Source organism: Ipomoea nil, unplaced genomic scaffold (genome assembly GCF_001879475.1).
Source record: "Ipomoea nil cultivar Tokyo-kokei standard unplaced genomic scaffold, Asagao_1.1 scaffold1792, whole genome shotgun sequence".
Taxonomy (NCBI): Eukaryota; Viridiplantae; Streptophyta; class Magnoliopsida; order Solanales; family Convolvulaceae; genus Ipomoea; species Ipomoea nil.
This window is the reverse complement of record NW_017618220.1, coordinates 334463-347558: the sequence shown is the minus strand read 5'-3', so window position 1 is coordinate 347558 and position 13096 is coordinate 334463. Positions and strand designations below refer to the sequence as shown.

Sequence of the window (13096 nt, the reverse complement as noted above, 5' to 3'; positions counted from 1 at the left end):
GGTCTCGTTGGTGGTCGTTGGTGGGGGACGACGGTCCAGGGGGAATAAGGTTGGACTTGGCTGTACAGGGGTCCTGGAGGTAATGGTTGGAAGAAGATATAAGGTTGGGGGTAGCCATAAGGTTCGAACAGGGCATAAGGAAGGCATATCAACTCGTGATGGGTGATGTTGCGAGGGCTTGTGTAGCCGGTGTTGTGTATTCTTCTCTCGTGACGTGTGTAGTCACGGAGGCATGTGTTGCTTTGGCATGTGTTGCCATCGGTCTTGTCTTTATCCTTTGCGTGTGGTTAACCTTTGTAGTTGGGATGTGTTCCCGTGTTATCCTTGTGAGTGTTGAGTCTTGTGTTGACTGTTGATCTTGGCTTTTGACTTATATATATATATATATATATATATATATATATATATATATATATTCCGTTTCGAAAATGGTTTTACAACTTATATCTATCTATGTATGTTATTTCACATGTATTGGTGGGTTACCAGCAATTATCGCTGACCGGGCGTCGTCCCAATGTTTATCTTTGTATCTTTCAGGTGATGTTTAGACGAGCGCGATGTCTAGTGCCTGGTAGCTTAGTACCTTGATCCTTGTTTTGTGGCCTGTGCGCCAAATGTAGTTTTAGACTGATGTCTTTGGGATAGATGTATACACTTGCAGATTGATCGCCGTAGCGTTTACCATGTTTGGTAGACGTGGCGTAACACCCCGTTTGGATTTCTTTTATCCAGTTCTCGTTTTATCTTCCGCTGTGCTAGTTTTGTCGTATAATCTGCATGTGTTAAGGCTTTTTACCTAGCTTGTTTGGGGGGTGTTACAGTTGGTATCAGAGCCTTGGTTTTGAGCCTAGGAAGAGTTAAGTCTAGACTTTCTAAGTGGTTAAGTGTGTTTTGAGGCCTCTATGCGACCTTAAGAAGCTAAGTGTTAGGCTTAGGACTCTAGGTTGCGCGGTGAGCTGTGTGTTGCTTTCTGTTCTTTGCTTGTTTGCTATCTTTTGGTAACCTCGTTGTTGTAGCAGAAGTCTGTGATGCCTCCTCGCCAGCGAATCGCAACGTTTGAAAATGTGAGTAAAGAGGTTAAGAAATCTCGGTTGGCCGAATCTAGCAATGTTTCTGGGGTGATTGAACGGTGGATCAGGAGTGGCACGTCCACAAGAGTAAGTCCTAGTGTAGCTACCTTGCCAGCATTCCGAGATGTAAGAGGGCATGGGAGGATAGAGGTTCACCATCCAGCGGAAGGATCATCCCAAGAGAGGGTGTTTACCTTAAGTGAAGTTCGAACAAGTGACAGTGACGTAGTAGTGGGAACCTTCCTTGTGCAATCCGTGCCAGCAATAGTCTTGTTTGATTCAGGAGCGTCTAACTCGTTTGTATCACCCGGACTCGTGAAGAAGTTGGGCTTATCTGGGGGCACGGGAGTGAAGTTTAACGTGAAGGTAGCATCGGGAGAAGTTAGGATGTGTGACCGTCTCTTCGAGGGCATCAAGATCAACATCAAGGGAGAAGAGTTCCCTAGCGATCTAATCCAGTACGACTTGGACGGGATGGATGTGGTCTTAGGTATGGACTGGTTGGGGCGGTTTAGAGCCCAAATCCTGTGCAAAGATCAGAAGGTGGTGCTACGAGGACCCAGTGAGAAAAAGGGTATCATATCGGGGAAAGATGGAAGAACCCGGGATTAAGCTAGTGTCTATGACAAAGATGAAGAGGTATATGGATAAAGGCAATGAGTTATACTTGTGTTCGGTCGAGAACTTGAAGGCAAAAGGAGAGGTAGCTCAATCTATACCCGTAGTCCGTGAATTTCTTGATGTATTTCCCGAGGAAATACCGAGTATGCCTCCTACTAGGGAAGTGGAGTTCTCAGTGGACCTTATGCCAGACACGACACCCATTTCTAAGGCCCCATATCGTTTGGCTACGCCAGAAATGCAAGAGTTGAAGACCCAATTACAAGAACTCCTTGATAAAGGTTATATCTGGCCAAGTACATCGATATGGGGAGCTCCGGTATTGTTTGTAAAGAAGAAGAACGGAAGTATGAGGTTGTGTATCGACTACCGGGAGCTGAACCAAGTTACCATCAAGAACAAATACCCCCTCCCAAGAATCGACGACTTGTTTGACCAACTCCGCGGCGCAGGAGTGTTTTCCAAAGTTGACTTGAGGTTAGGGTACCATCAGATAAAGGTAGCAGACAAGGACATTCCTAAGACTGCGTTTCGGACTCGGTATGGTCACTACGAGTTTACAGTTATGCCGTTTGGGTTGACTAATGCCCCTGCAGTTTTTATGGACTTAATGAACAGGGTGTTCAAACCCCACCTCGATGATTTTGTGATCGTGTTCATCGACGATATTTTGGCCTATTCGAAAGATAAGAGGGAGCATGTTGGACATCTTCGGACGGTACTTCAGATCTTGAGGGAGAAGCAGTTATACGCCAAGCTCTCTAAGTGCGAGTTTTGGAAAGACAGTGTGACGTTTCTAGGCCACGTGATTGATAGTAGGGGGATTTCTGTGGATCTGGACAAGATACGGGCAGTGAAAGATTGGACCGTACCTTCATCGGTGGCGGAAGTAAGAAGTTTTCTTGGTTTAGCGGGTTACTATCGATGGTTTGTGTTGGATTTTGATGCGGCCCAAATAATGAAGATCCATCAAGAGTACCAATTGGGCCAATCACAAGGCTCAAGTCCAAACGATTAAGACAACTCTTCATTAGGTGATATTCAAAGAAGGTAGAAATCCAAGTCAAGCCCATTTGCAAAAGATGAAGAAGATTTCAAGGCTTTTTATAATTGTTTAAGTGCTGATTTTGGTGATTAAATTAGGCCCAAATCAGCACTATTATTTTTGGTCATCATTAATTTATATTGTTTGGCATAAAAGAGAAAACACTAGTTGTATTTAGAAAGGATTCCTTAAATCCTTTTCTAAATAAAACTCTATTTACTTGTTTTCTAGATTAGGTCTAGGACTCTTTTTCCCATTGTATTTAGATTACAATGCTGCCCTATACCTATAAATAGGGCACATCCATATCAGTTTTAGGGAGGCTTTTAATTCAATAAAATTCTTAAGTTTTTCTTTACACTTGTGTAAGAAACCTTATGGCTAATTGTGGACTCAATTAGTGGCTAGTCGTGGACTCGACTAGCAAATTGATTCGTGGACTCGAATCAATCTTACTTTCTTCAACATTAGATTTAGGTTCGTGGACTCGTTCTTGAATCGAAGGAAACTAGATCCGACTCTAGTTGATTGAAGATTGCATCATCGAGGTACTTGAAGCTACAATGGGATTCTTCCAAGTCTTTGAGGATTCGAGACAAAGGGTTTCTCGTGAGGTTTAAGGTATTCCGATCCATCTCTATCTTGCATTGAGAGTAATCTTGGGACAATACTCCATTTATTTGAATCTTGGACTATGTTCATATCATTTTGGTATTCAGAGCCTAGGTTTATCTCATTATCATTAGAAATTTAGTTTCTTTGGTTCCCTAGGTTTATCTCGTTCTTATCTTACATACTACTTTTATTCGTGTCCTATTCATGAAAAACCCCCCAAAAAATTTTCCTTTGCATTCTTGATTGTGTTCTTTAATCTTGATACATGTTCTCCAGTTTCTTGAAAAACAATCCCGAAAGAGTTTTCCTTTTTTCCCGTCCAATATCAACGAGACCTCACACCTCCTAACCACCATATTACCAAAAATTCTGTCAGGAAAATAACCCCATCTCACCCTTACCTATATCCAAAGCGCATTTACGCGCAATTACGTCTCAATAACACCCTGTCCAGATTTCCGCGTTCTGTGACCAGTTTCAAAGAATGACTTATATCTCGAGAGCCACTAGTAAGTTTTATCTGAAATTTTGATATGTTGTAGATCTCTTATGGGGCGTTCTTTTGATATATTATACACGTGCTAATTCTTTACGGTCATTGAGATATTCATCTTCGAATTAAGGGGAGCGTTTCTGTTTTTCTGGGTGATTCTTGAAATTCTTGATTCTGTTTTGAAGGTGTTGTGTGGATCCTCTTGGTCCAAAATTTTTGTTGGTATTTACAGTAGTTATTTGGAGGTTACTTATCAAAAAAATCAAAAAAAAAAAATCAAGAAATTTGAAAAAAAAAAAAACAAAAAAGAGAAAGCAATAAAGAAGAAGAATAAGGCTGGGAAAAGAATCTGGTTGGTAGAAGAATTTTGGAGGGAAAAGGAAGGGGAAAAGTATAAGGTTGGAAGGAGTTGTTGATACATTCCTATTTGGTTGTGGTACACTTGAACCACTTTTACATTCTATTTGTGTCTATCTTCTGATATTGGTCCTGCATATCTTTCTGCCATACTTCTTTCTTTGCTTCCCTTTTTCTTTCAAATCTTTCTTAGTTTCTTTGCTTGTATTGTCCTTTTTTTCTTTGCTTCTTGCTCTCAATTTTATTACCTATCTCACGATACACCTTACTCTCAAAGGCTTGTGAAGTTTTCCAAGGTACGTTTTCTTGAACTTTGAGGTTGAATCCACATCAACTTGAGTTCCGGACTAGAATTTTTCTTTTTGGAAAAAGGCTTGTGAGAGTATCTGCCACCTTGAGTGATACACGAGTGGAGTGTGTGTTTGTAAGAGTGTATAATGCACCCCCAGAGCCATATAATCCACCTCTTACCTGCGAGCTGAGAATAGTGAGGGAGCGAGCCAACTTTATGGTTTCACTAACGTGATTACTCACACATCTTCTTGTTTTTTTTTTAGATATTTTTTTTCCTATACAGATGGCTGATCAAGTTCCAAATCTTCCCCAGGCATTAGAACAAAAGATAGACAGATTACTCAAACGAATGAATAATTTGGAGCAACGCTCACACCAAGTGCAACCGCCACACAATGATTAGCGACACCTGATATGAATCTAGTCCAAGGTTCAAATAAGATGGAGTATTGTCCCAAGAATGCTCTCAAAGTAAAGATAGAGATGGATCAAAATACCTTAAACCTCACGAGAAACCCTTTGTCTCGAATCCTCAAAGACTTGGAAGAATCCCATTGTAGCTTCAAGTACCTCGATGATGCAATCTTCAATCAACTAGAGTCGGATCTAGTTTCCTTCGATTCAAGAACGAGTCCACGAACCTAAATCTAAGGTTGAAGAAAGTAAGATTGATTCGAGTCCACGAATCAATTTGCTAGTCGAGTCCACGACTAGCCACTAATTGAGTCCACAATTAGCCATAAGGTTTCTTACACAAGTGTAAAGAAAAACTTAAGAATTTTATTGAATTAAAGCCTCCTCAAAACTGATATGGATGTGCCCTATTTATAGGTATAGGGCAGCATTGTAATCTAAATACAATGGGAAAAGAGACCTAAACCTAATCTAGAAAACAAGTAAATAGAGTTTTATTTAGAAAATGATTTAAGGAATCCTTTCTAAATACAACTAGTGTTTTCTCTTTTATGCCAAACAATTTAAATTAATGATGACCAGAAATAATAGGGCTGATTTGGGCCTAATTTAATCACCAAAATCAGCACTTAAACAATTATAAAAAAGCCTTGAGTTATTCTTCATATTTTGCAAATGGGCTTGACTTGGATTTCCACCATCTTTGAACATCACCAATGAAGAGTTGCCTTAATTGTTTGGACTTGGGCCTTGTGATTGGCCCAATTAGTACTCTTAATGGATCTTCATATGTTGGGCCGCATCAACACCTGCCACCGGCAGGAATAGTGGATCCTAGATGTCAAAGGATCCAGCAGCGTAATGCGGAGTTAGGAAATATTAAACATGAAATTCCTAACTTCACCGGTGAGAAAGGACCTACTGAATACATAGAATGGGAGAATGCTGTTGAAACTCTTTTCCTTTTAAAGCACTATTCTGATTTTACAAAAATTAGGCTAGTTGCTACATCTTTTAAGGGTTATGCATTATCTTGGTGGCGAAAAAGAAATAGAGAGAGAGTTGCTAATTTTATTCCCTATGAATCTTGGGTTCAAGTGCGGGAAGATATGCGTCTAACCTTTTGTCCTAAACTTTTTTTCTATGATCTTGAAAGAAAATTGCATGGAACGGTGCAAGGAAAAAAATCAGTTGATGAGTACTACCAAACTATAAATATTTTGCTTAAACAGGGAGACATACATGAAGAAGAGACAAAAACTGTTGCTCATTTCGTACATGGATTGAACTTAGAAATTCGATATGGAATGAGTATTCAGAGATATGACACCCTTTATGATGCCTTGTATGCTGCACGTGAATCTGAGGCACAAATCAAAGAGATGAAATTGTACAAGTCCAACAATTGTGCATCAAGATGGAACAACACAAATTCCACCCCTAAAAGGCGTGAAAAACATCCCCCTCCAAGAGATGATTCACGAGACAAAGGTAAGGAAAAGGTAAGTGAGGCAGTGAGGCCTCAACATGGTAGAGAATTGATTTGTTATAGATGTAATGGGAGAGACCACATAGCTCCTGATTGCCCTAACAAGAGCGTAGTTAAGATAACAAAACAATCTAAAAATTTTGCTTCGTGTCTTGAATATAAGTCTAAAGATGAGGTATGTTACCATTTTGAAACTCTCAATGAACATGTTGAGGGAAAAGCATTCATACCTTTTGATTCTGATTCTAAATATGTTGCTAGTGAGTCTAGTCATACTGTTGTTGTTAAGGAGGTTTTGAATGTTCACCCTTTAAAAGAAGATGAGTCCCAAAGAGAAAATATATTTTGTACTAAAGAGTCAATTAGAGAGAATGCTTGTGCTATTGTAATAGATTCTAGAAGTTGCACAAATATGGCTAGTGCAGTTATGGGTAAATTTCTCCAGTTACCTTTGCTTAATCATCCAAATGCTTATTGTTTGCAATGGTTAACTGATGCAGGAGAAGTAGAGTAACCAAACAGGATCTTATTTCTTTATCTATTAACAGTTACTCTGATGAAATCTTGTGTGATAATATCCCAATGCAGGCTGCTCATATCTTGTTAGGTAGACCATGGCAATTTGACAGAAAAATAAGTTATGATGGAATGAGGAACACTTATGTGTTTCACATGAATGGAGTTACATATGTCTTGCCTCATTTGTATCCTAAACAAGTAGAAGAAATTCAATTGACATTGATGCAAGCTCTCAAACCAGCCTCAAAGAAGGAAGAAATCAAAGAGAGAAAGGTGGAATCTCCATGTTTGGAATTGCAATCACCACTCCAATCCTCTAACTCAGTTTGTAGCCAAAAAAAGGGACCACAATCAGTGATACAGTGGAAAGGACCAGCCCAAGGTGTCAAAGTGCAACCTCTCTTGGTCACTACAAAGGATATTAAGCAAGAGAAAAGAAGGATGAAGATTGGAGCAACTCGTGTCAAGCATCCCAAGAAGAAGTTCAATGAGTTCCATGAGCGTGATAAAACAGAAAGCGAGTTTCCTACTTTGTCTTTCATTGAAGATTTGGATTCGAGGACGAATCCTTTTCAAGAAGGGGAGAATAATAAGATCCAGTACACATGGAATTCAATAAGGGTCTATAGTGGGCTCATCACAAGGCCCATAACTACATTCTTAAAGAATCATTGGTGGAAGAAACAAGAAGGCCCAATAATAATTCCATTCGATAGAGGAAAGTATTATAGTGGCCCATTTCAAGTGATATCAGGGATCGAAGACAATGCTTACAAGATTCGAGGTCGAATCATTTTCAAGAAGGTGAGGATGATGCGGCCCAACATAATGAAGATCCATCAAGAGTACCAATTGGGCCAATCACAAGGCCCAAGTCCAAACGATTAAGACAACTCTTCATTAGGTGATATTCAAAGATGGTGGAAATCCAAGTCAAGCCCATTTGCAAAAGATGAAGAAGATTTCAAGGCTTTTTATAATTGTTTAAGTGCTGATTTTGGTGATTAAATTAGGCCCAAATCAGCACTATTATTTTTGGTCATCATTAATTTATATTGTTTGGCATAAAAGAGAAAACACTAGTTGTATTTAGAAAGGATTCCTTAAATCCTTTTCTAAATAAAACTCTATTTACTTGTTTTCAAGATTAGGTCTAGGACTCTTTTTCCCATTGTATTTAGATTACAATGCTGCCCTATACCTATAAATAGGGCACATCCATATCAATTTTAGGGGGGCTTTTAATTCAATAAAATTCTTAAGTTTTTCTTTACACTTGTGTAAGAAACCTTATGGCTAATTGTGGACTCAATTAGTGGCTAGTCGTGGACTCGACTAGCAAATTGATTCGTGGACTCGAATCAATCTTACTTTCTTCAACCTTAGATTTAGGTTCGTGGACTCGTTCTTGAATCGAAGGAAACTAGATCCCGACTCTAGTTGATTGAAGATTGCATCATCGAGGTACTTGAAGCTACAATGGGATTCTTCCAAGTCTTTGAGGATTCGAGACAAAGGGTTTCTCGTGAGGTTTAAGGTATTCCGATCCATCTCTATCTTGCATTGAGAGTAATCTTGGGACAATACTCCATTTATTTGAATCTTGGACTAGGTTCATATCAGATTTCGCCAAGGTGGCTCAACCATTGACTAAGTTATTAAGGAAAGAAATTGATGAGGACATCACACAAGGAGACTCAAGTTCATTAGCTCAACACGAAAATAGGACGCAAGATCCATTACAAGTGCAGGTTGGTCCTATGACACGAGCTCGGACTGCAAGGGCACGTGAGGCCATTTGTGCGTGGACAGAGAAGATTGAATGGAACAAAATTTATTCCTCTACAAAGGAGAATGGAGGAGAAAGTATGACCAGCAAAGGAGAAGGCCAATACTACCATATTATTACACTTAAAGAAGGCTAATGACAGCAGCACAAAGGACCATATAAATGAGACATCATCTCATTATTTATAACTTATGTTAGGATAAGTTCATATGTAATTATTTTAGCATAAGTTATTTTCTGAATTTTAGACTTCCAGCACAAATAAATAGGCTAGGACAAGTTTGAGAAGACATAGTCTTCTTGTAGTTACAAGAACACTAAGTCAAACACAAATATAGGATCATACAACCACTAGGAAGAATTTCTCTCCTTGTGGGGTTGAATTGTGTGGTTTTCCTTGCTTGAATAAGTGTATTTAAACCCCTCTATGTCTACTTTGAGGGACAGATTATGAATGAGACAATTGAGTTAGCTTTTGCTTACTTCCAACTCTTGTGTTACATAGAGTCACCTCTAGAAGCTGTGAAGTGCATGCTGTGATTGTGTGTATGTAAGCTTCTATTTTCCTTCGTGTGATGCGAAGCTTCTATCCAAAAGAAAATCCTATCATACATTAAGTTTTTAGCCTTCCAAGAGCCACGTCCCTTTCACCCAAACACAACATCCAAAACACTTCGTGAACAACAATACATAACGTGAAGCCTCCTGGCTGAGTTTTAGCACAGAACGGAGTAGAACGAGATGAAGATTTGACACGAATCATATCAGAAGTGCCTTTCGTTTGGGATCAAGCTTGTGAGTTAGCATTTTGAGATTTGAAGGAAAGGCTCACGACTGCACCAGTCTTAATATTGCCATCAGGAATGGAAGGGTTTGAGGTATACAATGATGCGTCCAAGAAAGGACTAGGTTGTGTGTTGATGCAAAATGGGAGAGTGATTGCTTACGCGGTACGCCTCACGCCAGCTTAAAGTTCACGAAGAGAATTACCCTACACACGATTTGGAATTGGCCGCCGTAGTGTTTGCTTTGAAGAGTCTTCACGGATCACAAGAGTCTCAAATATATCTTCACCCAAAAGGATCTCAACATGCGACAACGATGGTGGTTAGAGCTCATCAATGACTACGAGTTAGATATTCAGTATCACGAAGGAAAAGCTAACGTAGTGGCGGACGCCTTAAGTCGGAAATCGAAGCATACCGCCAGTTCTATTTGGGTAGTGGCGGATGAACTTTGTAGGGAGCTCCAACGGATGAACTTGGAAGTGGTAGAACAGGGAGATGTGGAGGCAGAAGTTCGTTGCTATAACTTAAGGATTGTACCTACATTTCTGGGAGAAATTAAGGAAGAGCAGCAAAAGGATGCATATTTGACGAAGGTAAGGGATGACCTAGCTAAAAGGAAAGGGGGACCGTTTGAGTTATCTACGGATGGGGTGTTGAGGTACAAAGGCCGTTTATGCATACCTGCATCATGTGATCAGTGGAAGCGACGGATTTTGGAAGAGGGTCATAATACACCCTATTCGGTCCACCCCGGAGGAGACAAATTATACAAAGACGTGAAGGGCTTCTTCTGGTGGCCTAATATGAAGAAGGAAGTTGCAGAGTTTGTTGGGAAATGCCTTAACTGCCAAAAGGTAAAAGCGGAACGTTGTAAGGTAAAGGGGTTGGTACAACCATTAGAAGTTCCACAAGGAAAGTGAGATTCTATATCTATGGATTTCGTGGGAGGTCTGCCGACAACCCGTTCGGGTAAGGACAAAATCTGGGTGATAGTTGATCGTTTGACTAAGACTGCCCGCCTTATCGCAATGAAGGAGACCTGGACAATGACAGTTGACTCAAGCTTATGTCAACCAAGTGGTAAAGTATCATGGAGTTCCGAGGGATATTGTCTCCGATAGGGACCCAAGGTTCTTGTCCCAATTTTGGAAATCCTTGCAAGAAGCTCTTGGAACTAAGCTAAGTCTCAGTACTGCTTTCCACCCAGCCATCGATGGGCAAACAGAAAGGACTATACAGACTATCGAAGATATGTTGAGAGCTTGTATGTTAGATTTTCAAGGGTCTTGGGAGGACCATTTGGATTTGATCGAGTTTTCTTACAACAATAGTTATCATTCGAGCATTCGCATGGCACCCTATGAAGCTCTCTATGGACAGAAGTGTCGCAGCCCACTATGTTGGGAGGATCTTGTCAATCCGATAGTGCTGGGACCTCAGTATTTGCTTGACACATCCGAGAAAGTTAAACAGATTCAAGAAATGATGAAAGTGGCTCAAAATTGCCAAAAGTCCTATGCTGATTTGGTTAAAAGACAAGTGGAGTTCTCGGTTGGGGATAAAGTTTGGTTGAAAGTATCTCCTACTCGAGGAGTAATGCGGTTTGGAAAGAAAGGGAAGTTGAGCCCTAGGTTTATAGGCCCATATGAAATCCTGGAGAGGGTTGGGAGTTTGGCTTACCGTTTGGCGTTGCCTATGGAGTTGGAAAGGGTGCATACGTGTTCCACGTATCACAACTCAAGAGATATGTTCACGACCCAGCCCATGTTTTACCACCAGAAGTTATACCGATAGATGAAGATTTGTCTTACGAAGAAAGGCCGCTCAGAATTTTGGACTTCAAGACTCGGGACACACGTAGGAAATCCGTTATGATGGTGAAGGTTTGGTGGACACATCATGGGGTTGAGGAAGCTACTTGGGAGCTGGAGTCATCGATGCGGGAGCGATACCCTTAGTTGTTTGTGGAAGGTACCTCGTTTTCCTCGCATGTTGCTTGCTTTGTGTGCTTGCTTGTTTTTGCTTGTTGTCTTGTTGTTTAGCTAGCTTAGTAAGTTGGTGTTTGGAGTTAGTAGTCTAGTTCTTGGTTGTTGTCTAGAAGTCGGTGTTTGTGTTGAGGCTAGAGTTCTTGATGCTCAATCTATTCGCTTGTTAAACTCTTGCCAATCCTTGAATTTGAAATGCCTTCTTTGTTGCTTTGGAATACTCCTTTGCTTTGGAATCCTTGTGAGTTCTTTTGGAGTCTTTGACCAAAAGAGTTATTCTTGAACTTCTTGTCACAATGTCGTTTCCTTTCACCGTTTGCTTTTAATTCGTCGTACCCAAGCTTCGGGGACGAAGCTTCTTTGAAGGGGGAGAGGATGTGACACCCCAAAAATCCACATTCAATTCATGGATTAATTGAATAATTAATCCTATTTTATTTGAAGAATTAAGTCCTAAAATCCTGATTTTTAATAATCAAGGACTAGTATTTGAATAGTCAACCTTAAAGTTGTGTTGTACCTTGAGCTTTGAGGGGAGTTCCCTTGTTCCTTACACTTTCTAAAGGTTAGTAAGGGTATTCTTGACTTTTCACCAAGAGTTAGTATTGTAACCTAACCTAGAAGACTTCTTCATTTCATTCCTTACAATTCTTAGAAATTAGCTCTACCTTCTCTCTAGAAAAGAAGTGTAGCTTATTCTCCAAGCCAAGTTGAGACCCTTGTCAAGATTCCAAGATTTGCTACCAAGATTCAACCTTTCATCTATTTGGGCATCTAGGAGGGTAAGATCTAAATTCATCTTGTGTTTTTGGTTCCATCTTAGTTGTCTTTTTCTTAAAGGTAGGATCTTTATGATCTTTTGGTTTGATCTTGAAGTGGGTTTGGAAAGTAAGCCTTGTGGGGAGCTTGTTGTGGTGTAAAGTGAAGTCTTTTGGTCTACAAGAGGTAACCCATGCTCTACAAAACCTATTTTGCTTACCTATATGTGATTTCTTGGATTCTACTTGTGTTTTGCTATGAAATGTGAGGGTTTATGCATTTGTCTTGTGATATTGCATATCTAGAGCTTGTGTTTAGGGTTCCTTTGTGCCATTGCTTGGCATTTTCCATGATTCAAGTCATTTTGTTGTTTTTGGTGAGATTTGGCATGTTTTGGACTTGAATTTGTGTTTCGAGAAGAAAATCCCCGAAGGGATCTTTTTGCACAGGAGTATGTACCCGCAGGCGGAACGGCGAGGAGAGCCCTACCCGCAGGTACATAGGCTTGTGGGTGGTGTACCCGCGGGCGGAACCACGGGTAGGGGCTTACCCGTGGGTCCACCCGCGGGGAACACGGTGGTGTTTGTTCGGGATTTGTTCCTCGTGATTCTTTTGACTTCCCGATGTTCTTTTGTGGAACTATTTGAGTGTCTTCTATATGTTTCGTATGTCTAGAACTATATGGTAGGTATCCATGTAGGACTTTGGTGTCTTGAATCGTGCTAAGTGTTCAACATTGTGTTTCGTTGGACCAAGAGGTGTCTTGTGTGTTCCTCGGAACTATCTTGAGTTTCTCCGTTGTTAAGCATGCTAGTTTATTGTCTTAATGCTAGCGTGTGTGTGGTTTGTACCTTC

The 13096-nt window shown here is 40.4% G+C and overlaps 1 pseudogene; it reads left to right on the top strand.

Moving 5' to 3' along the window:
* Positions 1–1031: 1031 nt before the first annotated feature.
* Positions 1032–8845, top strand: LOC109192643 (annotated as a pseudogene).
* Positions 8846–13096: the final 4251 nt, after the last annotated feature.